General features: G+C 37.5%; 1 pseudogene; it reads right to left on the bottom strand.

Annotated features, from left to right (window-relative positions):
• Nucleotides 1–280: 280 nt before the first annotated feature.
• LOC107532773 (succinate--CoA ligase [ADP-forming] subunit beta, mitochondrial pseudogene) lies at nucleotides 281–4,416 on the bottom strand (annotated as a pseudogene).
• Between the last annotated feature and the right edge of the window lie 14,888 nt (nucleotides 4,417–19,304).

The following is a 19,304-nucleotide window of genomic DNA, read 5'->3' as shown; positions in this document are numbered from 1 at the left end:
TATGCTTCCATGTCATTGAATCTATTCTGTTCATCAGTTTATTAAGTTCTTTAGATTCCACATATAAGCGAGATCATGTGATGTTTGTCTTTCTCTGCCTGGCTTATTTCACTTAGCATAATTTTCTCCAGGTCCATCCATAATGTCCCAAAGGGTACAAGATTCTTCTTTTTTACAGCTGCATAGTATTCCATGGTGTAAATGTCCTACAGCTTTTTTATCCACTCATCTACTGCTGGGCACTTGGGCTGTTTCCAGATCTTAGCTATTGTCAGCCATCCACTGGATTCTCAGATCAGATTGGCAACTGAAATTTCACATCCACTTGGGCTTGTTTGGCTAAGTTCACTATTTCAGAGAGCTTTACAACCATTTTAGCAGCTTCATACAAGTCATCACAAGCAAAAATTTTAAGTCCACTGTCAGCTATCAGTGCCTTAGCATCATCCACTCGTGTGCCTTGTAACCATACCGCAATAGGTATTTTAATTTCCAAATCCTTTACTGTCTTGACTATACCTTGTGCAATAACATCACACCGCATGATTCCTCCAAAAATGTTGACCAGAATAGCCAGTACCTTTTTACCTGAAGTGATAAACTTAAATACTTCTGTTACTTGATGGACAGTGGCACCACCACCAACATCAAGAAAGTTAGCTGGAGTCCCTCCATGAAGTTTTATTATATCCATTGTGGCCATAGCCAAACCAGCACCGTTTACTAGACAGCCTATATTCCCATCTAGGCCAATGTAGTTGATATCTGCCTTAGCTGCATCTTTGTCCCTTTCATCTTCCTGGGTCTAGTCCTGGAGATCAAAGATTTTCTTCTGGCGATAAGCTGAATTAGAATAAAAATTGATCTTTGCATCCATACATGGCACAGCTCCATCTGAATCCTCTACCATTGGATTTATTTCTACCATGGTTGTATCATATTTCAGAAAAAGGTTGTAAAGCTTGACCATGTTTTCTGCCGCAGAATCCACAACATTAGGTGGAAATCCCATCTTCTGTGCAAACCAGACAACTTGTTCCTTTTTGATGCCTTCTACAGTATCAATAGGTTCTTTAACTATGGCTTCGGGAACATCTGCAGCAACATCTTCAATGTTGACACCACCTTGAGAACTTCCTATTAATACAGGACCTTGAAATGACCTTTCCATTGTTATTGCAAAGTAGTATTCTCTCCTGGGATATCTCTGCTCACAAACCAACACTTGATTGCAAATTCTGCCCTTTTCTCCTATTTGCTTGGTAAACAACTTTTTCCCAATCATTTGTGAGGAAACAGCTTTTGCTTCTTCTGGAGAGAAAACTATCTTCACTCCTCCTTTGAGGCCACTTTCAAATGTTCGTTTTCCTCTACCACCAGCTAAAACCTGTGCCTTTATCACAACATCTTTTGAACCTAATTTTTTGTCAATTGCATAAGCTTCATCTGGTGACTTAGCCACGTGGCCTTTGGGAATGGCGACTCCAGCTTCTTGCAACAATTCCATATTCATGTATTCATGTAGTGAGAGATTCCTTTGTTGTTGCTGTTGTACTTGGAGTCCACGGTTGTTAAACAATTCAGAACTTCCCAGAACCCTGGCACCTCGGAAACTGGGTGAGTAGTTGCAGCCTGGTCGCCGGGGCTCCTCACAGACTGAGGGCTGGAGCAAAGCAACGCAAACAACAGCCAGCTCTCAGTCTTGGCAGGCAGCACTCCCCGGTGAGCTTCCCGCAGGCCCGGTGGGGCACCCCATGTCAACCAATGTCACCGACTGAGAAGTGACCTCGGTCCGGGCCTCGGATCCCTTCACACCTTGCCCACAGGAGCCAAGTCTCCCGCCTCGCCCTTTCTCCTCTCTTGGTGGAATCTTTAGGGTTCTCTATATACAATATCATGTCATCTGCAAATAATGACAATTTTGCTTCTTCCTTTCCAATTTGGATGTCTTTTATTTATTCTTCTTGTCTAATTGCTGTGGCTAATACTTCCAGTACTATGTTGAATAAGAGTGGTGAAAGCAGACATCCCTGTCTTGAAACCATAAAAATTCTATGAAACATAGGCAGTAAAATCTCAGACATTTATTATAGCAATATTTTTTTCTGATATAATTCCTCAGGCAAGGGAAACAAAAGAAAAAATAAGCAAATGGGACTATATCAAACTAAAGACTTTTTGCGCAGCAAAGGAAACCATCAACAAAATGAAAGGACAACCCACTGAATGGGAGAACAAATTCATCAATGATACATCTGATAAGGGGTTAATATCCAAAAAAACAATCCAATTAAAAAATGGGCAAAAGATGAATAGACACTTCTCCAAAGAGGGTATACAATGGCCTATAGACATCTGAAAAGATGCTCAAAATCGCTAAACATCAGAGAAATGCAAATTAAAACCACAAAGAGATACCACTTCACACCTGTCAGAATGGCTATCATCAATAAACCAACAAACAACAAGTGTTGTTAAAGATGTGGAGAAAAGGGAACCCTCGTGCACTGTTGATGAGAATGCAGATTTGTGAAGCTATGTGGAAAACAGTATGGAGTTACCTTAAAAAATTAAAAATGGAACTGCCTTATGACCCAGTGATTCCACTTCTGGGAATTTACCTGAAGAAACCTGAAACACTAATTCAAAAGAATATGTGTACCCCCATGATCATTACAGCATTATTGACAATAGCCAAGATTTGGAAGCAGCCCAAATGCCCATCAGTAAATGAGTGGATAAAAAAAGTTGTGGTACACACAATGGAATACTCCTCTGCCATAAAAAGGAAGAAAATTTTACCATTTGACACAGTGTGGATAGACCTGGAAAGTATTATGCTAAGTGAAATAAGCCAGTCAGAGGAAGACAAGTACCATATAATTTTACTCATATGTGAAATTTACTGACCAAACTAAACTACCAAGCAAAATAGAGACAGACTTATAGATAGAGGAAAGGCAGACAGCTCTGGTGGAATGGGGTGGGTGTTCGGGGGGGGGGGGGGGAGGGTGTTGAGGGATTGAGCAAAAAAAGAAAAAAAAAGAGAGAGAACTCATGGACATGGACAACAGTGTGCTGACAGTGGGAGGAGTAGGAGGGGGATTGGTGGAGCTGGAAATAGGGGGCATAAAGGGGATAAATGGTGATGGGGGAAAAGAAGTGAAATCAGAACAGTTCTAAGCAATATTTTCATTGTCCTGGTAGGAATGAAATACACATGCATGACAAGTTAGGAAATATGAATTGTGTCATTTTGGTGATTCCACATTTGAGTTCAAAGTTCTTATATGTGCATTTAAAACTGTCATGGTATAATATAAAGGTGAATGGTAAATTCATGCTTAATAAAAAGAATATATTCTGGTGATTTCATTTTTAAATTGCCTATGAAAAACCTTGAAAGTGACATCTATTTTTAATGGAGGTATTTGTGCCCTTCAGGGAGGGAGTACAGATCCTTAATTATACAAGTGTTCATGACATCTAACATGACTGATTTATTTATTTTTTATTTTTTTAAATTATCACCCAAGGATAATTTTTCCACTGCTTTTCAGAGAGAGTAGAAAGGAGAGTGAGAAAAAGAGAGAGGGAGAGGGAGAGAGAGAGAGAAACATCAATGCCAGAGAGACATATTAATTGGTTGCCTCCCACACCAGGGCCTGGGATTGAGCCTGCAACCACGGTATGTGCCCTTGACTAGAATCAAACCCAGGACCCTTCAGTCCATGCTTTAACCACTGAGCCAAACCAGCCAGGGCTAAAATTCTTGTTTCTATAAAAACCTACCAATACATTAGCATTGTATATATTTACATGAAGTTTGCAAGTTGAATTTATTGCAGGAGTGGGGAAACTTTATTTTGTCAAGGCCCATTTGGATATTTATAACATCATTTGAGGGCCATACAAAATTATCAGCTTAAAACTTAGCTATCAAAAAAGTTCCTAGATTTATTAAATTTTGAGTCCCTCCTGCAGTTGCTTTGGCAGGGCCAGACCAAATGATTTCGAGGGCCACATATGGCCCATGGGCCGGACCTTCCCCACCCGATTTAGGCAGTTACTCAAAATCTCTGGGTTGCTTCTAAGACCAACATTAAGAAAATGGGGGACACCTGTAATAATGTCAACAATAAAAAATAAATTAAAAATAAAAGTTTTTAAAAAATGGTTTAAATTTGAGAAACAGGTTTATTATATGTCACTTTCTTCTCTCTGAGGCACTGAGGAAAAAATGAGCCAGTATCCAGACTATCTCCTGAGGGATCTTACTCAAAGGCAAATCTGTGTAAGGCCTTCCCCTAACCTAAATCCTTTAATGTATCTCCATTGCCTCAAGACAGAGTTAAGACTTTTCTTCATCTGATTTCTGCTCACCTTTCTGATCTCATCTGTCAGCTCTCCAACCATTTCAAAGGTGGTGCTTGCTAGTTCTTGAGCTCCTGTGCATGTTTTCTTCCTTTCTCAATCGTTTTTCCCATGGTTGACTCCTACTTATCCATTAAAGTTCAATTTAGCTCTGCCCCTCCTCCAGAGAGGGACCTTCTCCATCCCTCCGATACTGAGTTGTGTACTCTCCTGGGTAATTCCACAGCATTTCATTGATTTCATTGGATAATTGATTATAGTCTGGCATTGTCACTCATTCCCTTCTCACCCTAACTTCACTAGTGGACTTAATCTTATAGTTTTAATGAGAAAATTTAGTTCTCAGCTCATTTGTTAAACAGACAAAGCCCAAGCCAGATGAATAATCAAGCCCCTGCCTGTTCTGCCTAACCCCACCTTTCAACTGTCCTCTTCCCACTCCCCACAGTGTGTTCCAATTTAACACCAGACTTATATAAAATCAAACAAAACAAAAAAAGGACAAAACTTCTACCAAAGAAAAAGAATTGTTTTCTCATAGAGTAATATGCCCATAATCAACTCTCTTAATTTTCCTTTTGAATGATTTAAATGTAAGTTTCTTATATTGCATAAGATAGCAGTCAATCACTAAATATTTATTGCTGCTGCTGATTTTTTGTTGGTGTTGTTAATCCTCACTCAAGAATATTTTTTCCACTGCTGGTTTTGGTTTGTTTTTCGGTTAATCCTCACCTGATTTTTCCACTGATTCTTTTTTTTCTTCTTCTTCTGTGTACTTTATTTATTTATTTATTCTTTTAAATTAATTTATTTTTTAATTTTTATTTTTTATTTTTGTTTATAATATTACAGATGTCTCGTTTTCTCCCCAATGATCCATTCCACCCCATCCCATCCCTCTTCCCAGTCCCTCTCCCCACCATTGTCCATGTCCTTGGGTTGTGCATATATGCAAATAAATTCTTTGGTTACTCTCTCCCCCTCCACCCACCCACCCTCTTCCGTCCCTCTGACATTCGTCAGTCTCATCTATGCTTCCATGTCATTGAATCTATTCTGTTCATCACCATTGATTCTTTTAGAGAGACTAGGAGAGTGGGAGAGGGAGAGGAAACAAAACCAATGCAAGTTAGAGAGACACATCAATTGGTTGCCTCCCCCACACAATACTGGGGTGGGGATGAAACTGCAACCCAGGTATGTGCCCTTGACCAGGAATTGAACCAAGACCTTTCGGTCTGTGGGCCGATGTTCTAACCACTGAGCCACACCAGCCAGGGTACTATTGATGATTCTGAAGGAGGCTTTTATTTCCATTCATCTCTGGATTTATTAGCAAAAACTTATTGTATGAGTTTCTTTTGCACAAAATTTTAATTGAGAAAGATAAGATTCATGAAAGTTAAACAAGTGATGTCAGAGCAATGGAGGCATGAGAGATAGATACCCTTGGCCTTTCCCCATGAGTTTTTGACAAATTAATCAACTATAATTCAACAAAGAATTCCCTACTCAACACAGAGGCATGCCTGAGAGACCTGTTCACTGAAACATCTAAAGGCGGTCAAGTGGGAATGAGCAGAGAGACAAGAAGGGAGGAGAGCTCAGATGGCCCTCAGACTCAGTCCTGCAATCAAAAAACTTACAGCATAAACAGGGATAATTTGTGACAACAAAAACATAAAGGGGAGGGGTAAAAGGTCCTAATTGGCAAAGTAGGATGAACATCAGACACACTTAAAAGAAAAAAACCCTATTATATATATGCAACTTTATTTTTTATAAACCTAATGGTATCCACACACAAAAATCCCCAAACCAGAACACATAGATTAAAAAAAAAAGGACACAGAGGAAAGAAGTATGAAACACCACCAAACAAGAACAACACACAAAAGTACAAAGGAAAAGAACCAATAAAGGCACAAAGCTACCAGAAAACAAAAGACAAAATGGCTATAGGAAATCCTCATACATCAATAATTACCCTAAATGCAAATGACCTGAATTCACCAATAAAGAGACACAGAGTAGCAGGATCAAAAACAAAACCCAACCATATGCTGCCTACAAGAAACACACTTAAGCTGCAAAGACAAAGGTAGATTCAAAGTAAAAGGGTCAAAAATGATTCTCCAATCAAATAACATCCACGGAAAAGCAGGTGTAACCATACTTATATCTGACAAAATAGATTTCAAGACAACAAAGATAACAAGAGACAAAAATGGACACTTCATAATGATAAAGGGGACACTACATCAAGAAAATATAACACGTCTTAATATATATGCAGCCAACCAGGGAACATCCAAATATATAAAGCAACTACTCACAGAACTAAAGGGAGAAACAGATAAAAATGCAATCATACTTGGGGACCTTAATACTGTATTGACAGCTCTAGACAGATCAACCAAAAAGAAAATCAATAAAGAAATATCAGTCTTAATGAAATGCTAGACCAAATGGAAATAATTGACATTTACAGAGCCTTTCATCCCAGAACATCAGATTATACATTCTTCTCCAGTGCACATGGAACATTCTCAAGGACAGATCATAGGTTGGGTCACAGAACTAGTATCAACAAATTCAGGAAGACTGAAATTATACCAAGCTTATTCTCTGAGCACAATGCCTTGAAATTAGAAGTCAACTGCAAAAAGAAAGTAAAGAAGCTCACAAATACACAGAGATTAAACAACATACTACGAAAAAATGACTCAGTCAAAAAAAAAAAAATAAAAGGTGAGATCAAAAAATATATAGAGGCAAATGAGAATAACAATACAACATATCAAAGCTTCTGGGTTGCAGCAAAAGCAGTAATAAGAGGGAAATTTATATTATTACAGGCCTATCTCAAGAAATGAGAGAAATTCCAAGTAAACAGCCTAACACCACATCTTAAAGAACCAGAAAAAGAAGAACAAAAGCAACCCAAAGTCAGCAGAAGAAAGGAAATCATAAAAATTAAAGCAGAGGCTGGCCAGTGTGGGTCAGTGGTTGAGCATCAACCTATGTCCAGGATCGACCTATGATCCACATGCCTGGGATGCAGGCTCGATCACCAGTAGGGGTTGTACAGGAGGCAGACAATGAATGCTCTCTCATCATTGATGTTTCTATCACTCTCTCTCCCTCTCCCTTCCTCTTTCTGAAATCAATAAAGATATATTTTTTAAAAATTAAAATAAGTTAGAGCAGAACTGAATGAAACAGAGAACAAAAAGGCTATACAAAAAAATAATAAAACAAAGATTTGGTTCTTTGAAAAGATTAATAAAACCAACAAACGCCTGGCTAAACTCACAAAGGAAAAAAGAGAAAAGACCCATATAAACAAAATCAGAAATGAGACAGGAGATGTCACCACAGACATCACAGATATACAACGGATCATACTAGAATATTACGAAAGACTATATGCCATCAAATTCAATAACCTAGAAGAAATGAATAAGTTACCAGAAATATATAACCTTCTTAGACTAAATCATGAAGAACTGGAAAATCTAAATAGACCAATTAGCAGCAAGGAAATTAAAACAACCATCAAAAACCAACCAAAAAATAAAAGTCCAGGACCAGATAGTTTCACCAGTGAATTCTACCAAATGTTCAAAGAAGATATAAAACCTATCCTTCTCAAACTCTTCCAAAAAATTGAAGAGGTAATACTTCCTAACACATTTTACGAGGCCAGTATAACCCTGAGACCAAAACCTGGCAGGATAACACAAAAAAGAAAACTACAGATCAATATCTCTGATGGATACAGATGCAAAATTCCTAAACAAAATACTAGCAAATAAAATACAGCACTACGTCAAAAAAATAATGCATCATGATTAAGCGGGGTTCATTCTAGGGGCACAAGGATGGTTCAACATATGTAAATCAATCAAAGTAATGCACCACATTAAGAAAAGAAAGGATAAAAATCATATAATCTTATCAATAGATGCCTAAAAAGCATTTGATAGGATATATCCATTTATGATTAAAACATTCAATAAAATAGGAATAGAAGGAAAGTATCATAACATAATAAAGGCCATATATGATAAACTCTCAGCTAATATCATACTCAATTGTGAAAAACTGAAAGCTTTTCCTCTAAGATCAGGAAAAAGACAAGGATGCCCACTCTCACCACTCTTATTCAACATAGTTCTGGAAGTCCTAGCCAGAGCAATCAGGCAAGAGAAAGAAATAAAAGGCATCCAAATAGGGAAGGAAGAAGTAAAACTGCCACTTTTTGAGGATGACGTGATTCTGTATACAGAAAACCCTAAATACTTCACCAACAAACTATTAGAAACAATAAACAAATACAGGAAAGTGGCAGGATTCAAATTCAATGTACAAAAATCCATTGCCTTCCTATATACTAAAAACAAAACTTCAGAAAAAAAAATGAAAAAAAAATTCTTTTTGCAATTGCAACCAAAAGAATAAAATATCTAGGAATAAACTTAACAAAGAACAGGAAAGACCTATATACTGAAAATTACAAAGCATTATTAAAACAGATTAAAAGAGACACAACAAAATGGAAAAATATCCTATGTTCATAAATTGGAAGACTCAACATAGTTAAAATGGTCATATTACCCAAAGCAATATACAGATTTAATGCAATCCTCATCAAAATACAAATGTCATTTTTTAAAGAAATAGAATGAGAAGTCATCAGGTTTGTATGGAATCACAAAAGATCCTGAATAGCCAAAGCAATCCTGAGAAAAAAAAAAGAAGCTGGAGATATCATGCTACCTGACTTCAAATTATACTACAGAGCTATGATAATGAAAACAGCATGGTATTGGCACAGAAACAGACACACAGATCAGTGGAACAGAAGTGAGGGCCCATATATAAAACCACAAGTATATGGGCAGATAATTTTCGACAAAGGAGCCAGAAACACACAATGGAGTAAAGATAAATGGTGCTGGGGAAACTGGAAAACACATACAAAAGAATGAAACTGGATTACAGTTTGTCCCCATGTACAAAAATTAACTCAAAATGGATCAAAGACCTAAATGTGAGACCTTAAATACTAAGTTACATAGAAAAAAACATAGGTACCAAACTTATGACCTTGGTCTTAGAGAACATTTTGTGAACTGAACCCCAAAGGCAAGGGAAGTAAAGGCAAAAATAAATGAACGGGACTATATCAAACTAAAAAGCTTCTGCACAGCAAAAGAAACTGGCAATAAAACAAAGAGGCAGCCAACCAGATGGGGAGATGATATTTGAAAACAGCAGCTCCGACAAAGGTTTAATTTCCAAATTATACAAAGAACTCATGAAACTCAACACCAAACAAACAACCCAATCAAAAAGTGGGCAGAGGACCTGAACAGACACTCCTTCCAAGAAGAAAAATGAACAGCCAATAGATATATGAGAAGATATACAACCTCACTAGCAATTAGAGAAATACAAATCAAAACTACAATGAGATACTACCTCACACCTGTTAAAATGGCTATTATCAACAGGACAAGCAATAACAAGTGTTGGAGAGGTTGTGGAGAAAAGGGAACCCTCATTTGCTGCTGGTGGGAATGCAGACTGGTTCAATCACTATGGAAAGCAGTCTGGTGATTCCTCAAAAATTTAAGAATAGAGCTACCATATGATCCAGCAATACCTCTCTTGGTTATATACCCAAAAAACTCAAAAACATATATTTGCAAAGATATGTTCATTGCACCTCGAATAATCAATCATATGATTATTCACGGTGGCCAAGACATGGAAACAACCAAAGTGTCCTGCAATAGAGGACTGAATAAAGATGTGGTATATGTATACAATGGAATACTACTCAGCCATAATAAAGGATGAAATACTGCCATTTGCAACATGGATGGACCGTGAGAATATTATGCTAAGTGAAATAAGTCAGTCAAAAAAAACTAAGAACCATATGATTTCATTCATATATGGGATATAAAACTGAAACTTGTGGACACAAACACCAGTGTGGTGGTTGCCAGAGGAAAAGGGGAGAGGAGTGAAGGAAGTCTTAATATATGGTGATGGGAGAAGATATGACTTTGGTTGGTAGGCACACAGCAATATATAGAAACCCACACCTGAAACCTATATGTTCATATTAACCATTGTCACCCCAATAAATTTAATTAAAAAAGAAAGTTCAACAGTTGGCTCCATTTTATAATTACAAAACAAATGATAAGAAGCTATAAATTCAGATCCAGATGAAACCAGAAATGCTGAAGGATTCTTTCCTTTATACTTTTTGTATTTGCTCTGAAAAATCTAGATGTATAAAGGTCTTTGATTTAAACAAAATTCCTTATAAACAAATGAAAATTCAAACTGCCCATATTTCAGAAAAAAAGTAGAATTGGCCTAAATTTGAGAAAAGTGTCGTTGACTTTCTTCTAAACTTCTTTCCAAAATATGGACTATTTCTTGGTTCTTTCTCTTTTTCTGCTGATATTCACATTAGATTCAAAGGAGAAATTTTAAATATCAGTAAAATTTAACTGTAATTATGCGTATTTTTAATACTATAATCTTATTAATAGCTACACTGCACTAAACGTTCCACTGAGGATATTTACAGACAATAACTTATTTACTTTTCAGAACATCCCTGTGATGTTGGTATTAATATCATTCCTATTTCACAAATAAGAAATATAAGATCAAAGAACTTATGTAATTTTCTCAGCATCACACAACTAGCAAGACACAGAACCTTAAATAATATTTGTAAATGCTGAAGAAAGGAGACGAGGTCAAATGAGAATTAATCTAAAAAGACACCAGTAGTTTTAAAACTTTTTTTTCATAGCTGTTTGTGAAATGACAGCAGGTTAATGCCTCAGAAGATAATGTGAAGTCAAAGCATACATGGTTTCATCCTCTGACCATTGAAAGTAAAAGGCAAACAAAGTTACTTCAGAAAGCCCAGGACATGTTTTTTTTTAAATGAGCATTTTTATATCGGTGTCGATGACAAAGATTTGTTTTGTCCTACTGTATCCATGGAAGGCACCATTCTGGGCACAAGAACATAAAGGCATATAACAGACTTGATTCTTTTCTGACAGCACAGTTTCTATCTCTTTTGGTGGAAGGTTTATTTGAAACTTGTTTATGTAGCATTCCACTATCCTAGAGTATAGTGTATTTGAAACTCATCTTCCTTATCACTAAAAACGGCCTCAGGGATAGTCCAGGTATGTGTTTACATCAATAATAGCCCACCATTCAATACCTCATGAAAAGACCCCATATCAATTATCATAGTACCTTTTGACTCTAGCACCACCTTCTGGTTTAGGGCTAGGGAAGTAAGTCTGGAGACTTAGAATCCCCGTTTTTCTCTCATGAGGAGGCTCTGGGCGTCCAGGACACCTGGCTCAGGTTAACATTTGGATGACCTTCCCATCCCTTCCAGCACTAGCTTCTCAGGATAATAACAGCAGTTAATGGGTGCCAGTTTCTGTTTCTATAGCCGTATAAAGTCCATACAATTTACAGGAAGTCTTCAGTTATGAAATGGCTCATCTCTGCTGTGTGCCCCTGGAAATTGACAGGCTTCTTGGAGAGCTCTGTGTTACATTAACATCATTCCCATATCACCTTACTTGGAGAGTTTGAAAGCTAAAAAGTAACAATCCTATTTTTGAGAGTCTTGATTTTTCTCTGTATTTAAATAAAGTGCAAAAAACGAACAGTTCATGGCTCATTTTAACTTAAGTTTTACTCATAGCAGTCTGGAGGGCTTTTGCTTAATTAATCCTTCCATTTTATGTTATTTTTTCCTCAGGACTGAGATCTGAAAAAGGTTGCTGTCAGTGGAAGCTGTGTGACTTTGGCTCTAATAGTCTGAGAAGCAGTAGGATCCAAGGGATTAGAGAACATGATAGCTGAGCCTGTTACTTGGCAGGAGGAAACACAAAGATAGGTCTTGACAAGTCAGAGCATGTGTGAGCTCAATGACAGCAGGTCTCCTGGCTGCGCTCACCTAGCAGATTAAGCCATTTCCCCTGAAAAATGTTCAGAAGAATGGATGGGTTTTACATTTTATGCTTCAACAGATCATTGTGATTCAACAGAAATAAATTAATTCAAAACAAATACTTTCTGGAGTACTTCTAAAACTCTACTTGTAAACTGCTTTCAAAGTACATTTTACTTTATAAAATCAATTAAGAAAATTTAGAATTGCTGTTGTTGGACACATATTTTACCCTTTCTAATACCTGTACCTACATGTAACTTATGTCTCACTTTCATGCTTGAATCTTTTGCTCTCTTAGAGTTCTGAAATTCAGTTCTCTGATGAAATCTCAAGGGGAAGTTGATATGGTGGAAAGAGTAAGAGGCTTAGTCAGAGGAACTTTGCTCTGCCATTTATAAGTGTTTTTATTTAATTTCTCTTAACCTCAATTTCCATATCTGTGAAATGGCAAGAATGATAGCTGCCCCACTTACTGTTACAAAGTTCTTGTAATAATACTGTGTAATATAGATATATAGATGATAGATATAGATAATTTGAGCCAGCATATAAAGTTACTCATTGTACAGAATGGGTAACAAAGCTTGAAGTGCTTAGGTGACTTGCACAAAGTCACTCACAATATACCAGACTCATTTTATGCCCACTCAGATTCCCAGGTCAAGCCCCTCCTGACTGTTTTCCCCGCGCCCTACCTTGGTCTCTTGCTCAAGGAGCTCACCTAATCTTCTAACACCTCAGCTGACTCAGACTCTCTCAGGGTGAGGGCCTGGCTTTGGCCTGACCTTCTTCACACTCTGTCATGAAATAGCAACTTCAGAACCCAGATCAAACTAACCCAGCAATTGGCTCTTCCCACCATTTCCAGTTTAGGTGCAGAACTGCACCACTTTCTCTTCCCAACCCAGAAGTGTGGGGTAATTAACCCTGTGGGGTAAGCTTAAACAATGGAAGGCAGGAGATGGAAAAGGGCCAGTAGATGAGTTCATCTTCCTTCCTCTCCAGGATGAGCTGTTCTCACATACAACAGTGCCACATGGCACTTCCAGAGAGGTCTTGTATGGCTAAACAACCAGTGTGCTTTCTTATAAAGTTGTGACCAACTCAGTAACTCTCCACAATGTTTTTGCTTCTCCTCCTTTCTTTTCTCCATCGCTCTTTGCTGCCTTTGGATTGCAAACCACAATAAAGCAGCTGACATGATCATACACTAGACCTACTGTCCAATTTAATAACCACCAGCCTCTTTGACTGTTTAAATTAATGAAAATTAAATTTATAATTCAGTTTCTCAATCACATTAGCCACATTTCAAATGCTCAGTAGCCACATGTGGCTAGTAGCTGCAGTATTACATAGCACAGATACAGAACATTTCCATCATCACAGAAGTTTCCACTGTAACCCTTATCATAAACCAATATTTCACACAGAATTTCCATTTTAAGCAATTCCCTTCTATGATGGGCACCTGCTATTCCAACTGGCTGTGCTCTCCCCACATAAATACTGTGTAACCTCTATTGGACCTATAATAGGATCCTGCACCTTTCTCAATGCCTTCAACCTCTTCCCATGTCCTCATCATACCTCCTAACCAGCTAAAGTATTAGGATCTTTCACTTTATTCTATTTTAATTTTAATTTTTTTAAAATTACAATTGACATTCAATATTATCCTAGTTTAAGGTGTACAGCATGGCGACTAGAAATTTACATAACTTACAAAGTGATCTGCATGATAATTCTACAATCCACTAGTCACCATATACAATTATTACACTATTATTGACTATATTCCCTATGCTGTACTTTACACCCCCATGCCTTTTGTAACTGCCAATTTGTAATTCTTAATCCCTTTACCTTTTTCACCGAGATCCTCAATCCCCCCTATCAGTTTTTTCTCTGTATCTGTGAATGTTTGTTTTGTTTGTTCATTTATTTTTTTAAGATTTCATATATAAGTCAAATCATATGGTATTTCTCTTTCTCTGCCTGACTTATTTCACCTAGCATAATACACTCTAGGTCAATCCATGGTGTTGTTGCAAATGGCAAGATTTCATTCTTTTTTATGGCAGAGTAATATTCCATTGTATTTATGTACCACTTCTTTATCCATTCATCTATTGAAGGACATTTAGGTAGCTTCCACATTTTGCTATTGTAAATAATGCTGCAATGAACATATGCGTGCATATATCTTTTTGAATTAGTGTTTTACATTTCTTCAGATAAATACCCAGAAGTGGAATTGCTGGGTTATAAGGTAGTGCTATCTTTATTTAGTGAGGAAACTCCATACTGTTTTCCATGGTGTCTGCACCCATTCACAGTCCCATTAACAGTGCACAAGGGTTCTTTTTTCTCCACATCCTCGCCAACACTTTTTGTTTGCTGATTTATTGATGATAGACATTCTGACAGGTGTGAGGTGATATCTCATTGTAATTTTAATTAGCATCTCTCTGATGATTAGTGATGTTGAGTATCTTTCATATGTCTATTGGCCTTCTGTATGTCCTCTTTAGAGAAATGTCTATTCAGGTTCTCTGCTTATTTTTTAATCGGATTTTTTTTTTGGTGTCGTTGAATGAGTTCTTATAAATTTTGATATTATCCCCTTATCAGATGTATCCTTGGTGAATATGTTCTCCCATTCAGTGGCTTGTCTTTTCATTTGTTAATGGTTTCCTTTGCTGTGCAAAACCTTTTAGTTTGATGTAATCCTATTTGTTTGTTTTTTGTTTGTTTGTTTGTTTCTCTTGCCCTATAAGCTATAAGATATATCCAAAAAATATATATTGCTAAGAGAAATGTCCAAGATTTTACCACCTATATTTTCTTCTAGAAGTTTTATGGTTTCAGGTCTTACATTTAAGTATTTAATTCATTTTGAGTTTATTCTTGTATATGATGTAAGAAAATGGTTTAGTGTCACTCTTTTATATGTATCTCTCCAATTTTCCCAACACCATTTATTGAAGAAACTGTCTTTACCCCAAAGCAATTTTCTCACCTTAAGAAAAATGTTCTTGCCTCCTTCATCATAGATTAATTGATCATATAGGAGTGGGTTTATTTCTGAGCTCTCTATTTTGTTCCATTAACTTATCTGTGTTATGCCAGTACCATGCTGTTTTCATTACTATAGCCATGTAGTACAGTTTGATATCAGGTAGCATAATTCCTCTAAATTTGTTCTTCTTTTTCAAGATTACTGTGGCTATTTGGGGTCTTTTGTGGTTCTATATAAATTTTATAAGTATTTGTTCTAGTATTAGTATTACTAGAACATTTGCAAATGACATGATATGATAGAGAACCCTAAAGATTCCAACAAAATATTATTACACTGAAAAATAAATTCAGGAAAGTAGCAGGATAAAAAATTACTATTCAGAAGTCAGTGGCATTTTATATGCCAATATCAAATTACTATAGTATTAGTATTTTGATAAGGATTGCACTGAATCTATAGGTTGCTTTGGTTAGTATGGATATTTTAATTTTAATTCTCCCTAACCATGAGCATGGTATATGCTTCCATTTATTTGCACTTTCTTAAAAAAATTTTTTTCTTCAATGTCTTATACTTTTCTGAGTATAGGTCTTTTACCTCTATGGTTAAATTTATTCCTAGGTATTTTATTCTTTTTGATGCAATTGTAAATGAGACTCCTTTTAATTCCTCTTTCCAGTAATTTGATATTGGCGTATAAAATGTAACTGACTTCTGAATAGTAACTTTTTATCCTGCTACTTTCCTGAATTTATTTTTCAGTATAATAATATTTTGTTGGAATCTTTAGGGTTCTCTATCATATCATGTCATTTGCAAATAATGACAGGTTTACTTGTTCCTTTCCAATCTGGATGCCTTTTATTTCTTTGTCTTGTCTAAAGTCATTGTTTGTGGCTATGACTTCCAATAGGATTTTGAATAAAAGCAATGAGACTGGGCATTCTTGTTCTTTTCTCACCTTAAGAAAAATGTTTTTAGCTTTTCCCCATTGAGTATGATGGTAGCAGTGGATCTGTCATATACAAACTGTAGGTTTACAGTTGTATGTGAAACACAGAATTTATTCTTGTACTATTATTTATTAATTATTGTATTTTCCATACAAAAACTAAACCTACTTTTGTGCCCCACTCTATTATATTATATTAATTATATCATATTACATCATATTAAAGTTGTAGCATTCATATTCTATTCTAAAATTTTAAGTGTATCTTCTGTTCTGTGGTCCTCAAATGTTTGCTTATCCTGGGTTATCCATTCATATTTAAGAATGAGGCAATAGACCTCCTTTTCCACTTTCAAAGGGGTTACCAGTATGGGGCTTGCCAACCTGCCATAAACAACTAGAAAAGTGAACAAAAGGTATGAAATAAATGTTTGAAGCGTGTGTGTTTTTTTCAGCCATTGAAAGAAAGAAAACCAATAGGGTGTGGTTTTTTTACTGTTGCAGCTTTCTCCCTGAAGGCAATTTCTAGACCATGGTTCAGGGGGAACTCCAAACATCACTAAGAGATGTCACTGATTATGAGCCAGAGATAAGGACTTGGGGAGGCTGAGGTATGGAGATAGGCAGGAGGGAGATAGGTAGAAAAGGAGATCCAAAAATGCATAGGGATTCCCTTGACTATTTGACAGAATACTAATCTGAACCTATAGAAGGTAAAACTGCATGAGACTGGGCAAAGAATAAAAGCTGAGAGCTATGAGCTAAACATAGTGTATTTTTTTTTAGTGTATTCTTCATTTCCATGTTCTTCCTTCCTGATCAGTTCTTTTTTAGTTTCTAGGTCCTTTTTTATGCTTACTATCTCTTTGTTGAAGTCCTCACTGAATTCTTTAAACAACTTTATCACCAGCTTTTTGAATACTGCATCTGGTAGATTGCTTGTATCCATTTTGCTTAGTTCTTTTTCTGGAGTTTTGTTCTGTTCTTTCATTTTGGACATGTTTCTTTGTCTCTCATTTTGGCTGTTTCTCTGTGCTTGTTTCTGTGTATTAGGTAGATCTGTTACATCTACCAGTCTTGGCAGGGTGGCCTTATGTAGTAGGTGTCCTGTAGTAGTGGCACAGTCTCTCTGATCACCTGAGCCAAGTATGCCAGGAGTGTCCCTTTTATGGGCTGTGTGTGCCCTTCTGTTGTAGTTGAATCTTGATTGCTGTTGACATGTCTGTCAGTGGGTGGGATTGACCCTCCGGTTGACTAGCTGCTGTGCAGGGGTTGACCTCCATGGAGCAAGATTTCCTGAGTAGTCTCTGGTGCCTGCTTAGTCCACCCTTTGTTTGTGCCACTTGTGGAGCCATTTGAATGATGCTGTGTGTGGTCTAAAGCCAGCCATTGAGTGTGTTGGTTCTGTGGCCTCTTGGTAGAATCTCTGGTGCAAGCCAAAGTCAACTGCTGCCTATGACTGGCCCTGTACTATCTGGTAAGAGCTACAAAGTAATCTGTAGTTGGTAGACACCTGTGCTGGACCTGGAGGGACATGGGAGATGCCACACTGCAAATCTCCCACTGATGGCTGCCATCAGTACTAGGTACTGGGTTTGCTTAGCAAAAGGCACAGGGCACCCAAAAGCCTGTAGTTGCCTCTTGCTGCCCAAGGCTCGCTCGCTGATAGATCCTTGCATGGTACATGAGTTGGGTGAGGTAGAATCTCATGGATTCACCAGGGTGGGGCTCATTATGTTCACCAGGTTAATGCAGATTCAGATTTTGTACCAGTCCTGAGCTTGGGGCCTATGCAGTAAAAGGCATGGCATACTGAGACCAACCGCCACTTGCCTGGGGCCTGTGGACCTTTAAGAGATTTAAGAAAGACTGCAGTACAGGCTAATGCTGGCTGCCTGCCTCAGAAAGAACCTTTGTGGTTGGTTGAAGGGCGATCTCAGAGAGTCACTAGGGTAGAACTGTTATTCACTATGATAATGCAGATTCATATTTGGTTGTGTGGGGCTAAGCTCAGTGCATAAAAGATGGCACTCGCTTGCTGTGTGGGAGTAGGGCTCAACATAGGGACAATGGTGGCTTCCCCTCCAGCCTTCACCCTGAAGCTACACAGCTCAGTTTCTCCTTGTATGTTTCTGGTGCCCCCTAAGACACTGTACCTCTTCAGAAGCCCAGGGTGAGTTCTCGTGAGTGAGTGAGTGAGTGAGTGAGTGAGTGAGTGAGTGAGTGAGTGAGTGAATCTGTGTGTGGGCCCATTGAGAGTTTGCGTGGGTTTCCAGCAGCTTTCTGTTTTACCCAAAGGGAGAGAATCCCTGCTAATTTTCACAGCCAGATGTTGTGGGGGTTCTTCTCCCTGACACTGGTGCTCTGGGTTAGAAAGCCAGGTGTTGGGCTGGGACCCCTCTCTCCTCAGGGGGTTTTCTTCAGCTGAGACATCCCTCCCAATTCTCAACCTCCACATGTGGATGTGGGATTAGCCAGTTTCATCTTTCTATCCCTTTTACCAGTCTCAATGTGGCTTCTTCTTTATATACTTAGTTATTGGACTCCTGTTCGGCTAGTCTTCAGATGGTTCTTCACTTTGATTGTTCTATAATTTAGTTGTAATTTTGAGGTAGTTATGGGAGAAGGCAAGCACAGCATTTACCTACTTGATCAGAAATCCATGGTAAATTTCTTTCACTATACTTGAAATAGTATATATTATTTGAAAATAGATTCTGCTAAGTTAAAGGTACTTATTGCAAGCCCCAGAGCAAGTACATACACACATACATACAAGAGGTATAGCTAATAAGTAAATAGTGGAGATAAAAAGGAATATACTAAATATACATAGGCCAAATAGTCCAAATAAAAAGTAGGGATTGTTCAACTGGGTTAAAAAAATCAAGACCAAAATGGATGCTATATACAAAAAACTTGCTTTA

Source organism: Miniopterus natalensis, chromosome 10 (genome assembly GCF_054644295.1).
Source record: "Miniopterus natalensis isolate mMinNat1 chromosome 10, mMinNat1.hap1, whole genome shotgun sequence".
Lineage (NCBI taxonomy): Eukaryota > Metazoa > Chordata > Mammalia > Chiroptera > Miniopteridae > Miniopterus > Miniopterus natalensis.
The sequence above is the reverse complement of the archived record's forward strand: the minus strand, read 5'-3'. Positions and strand labels throughout refer to the sequence as shown.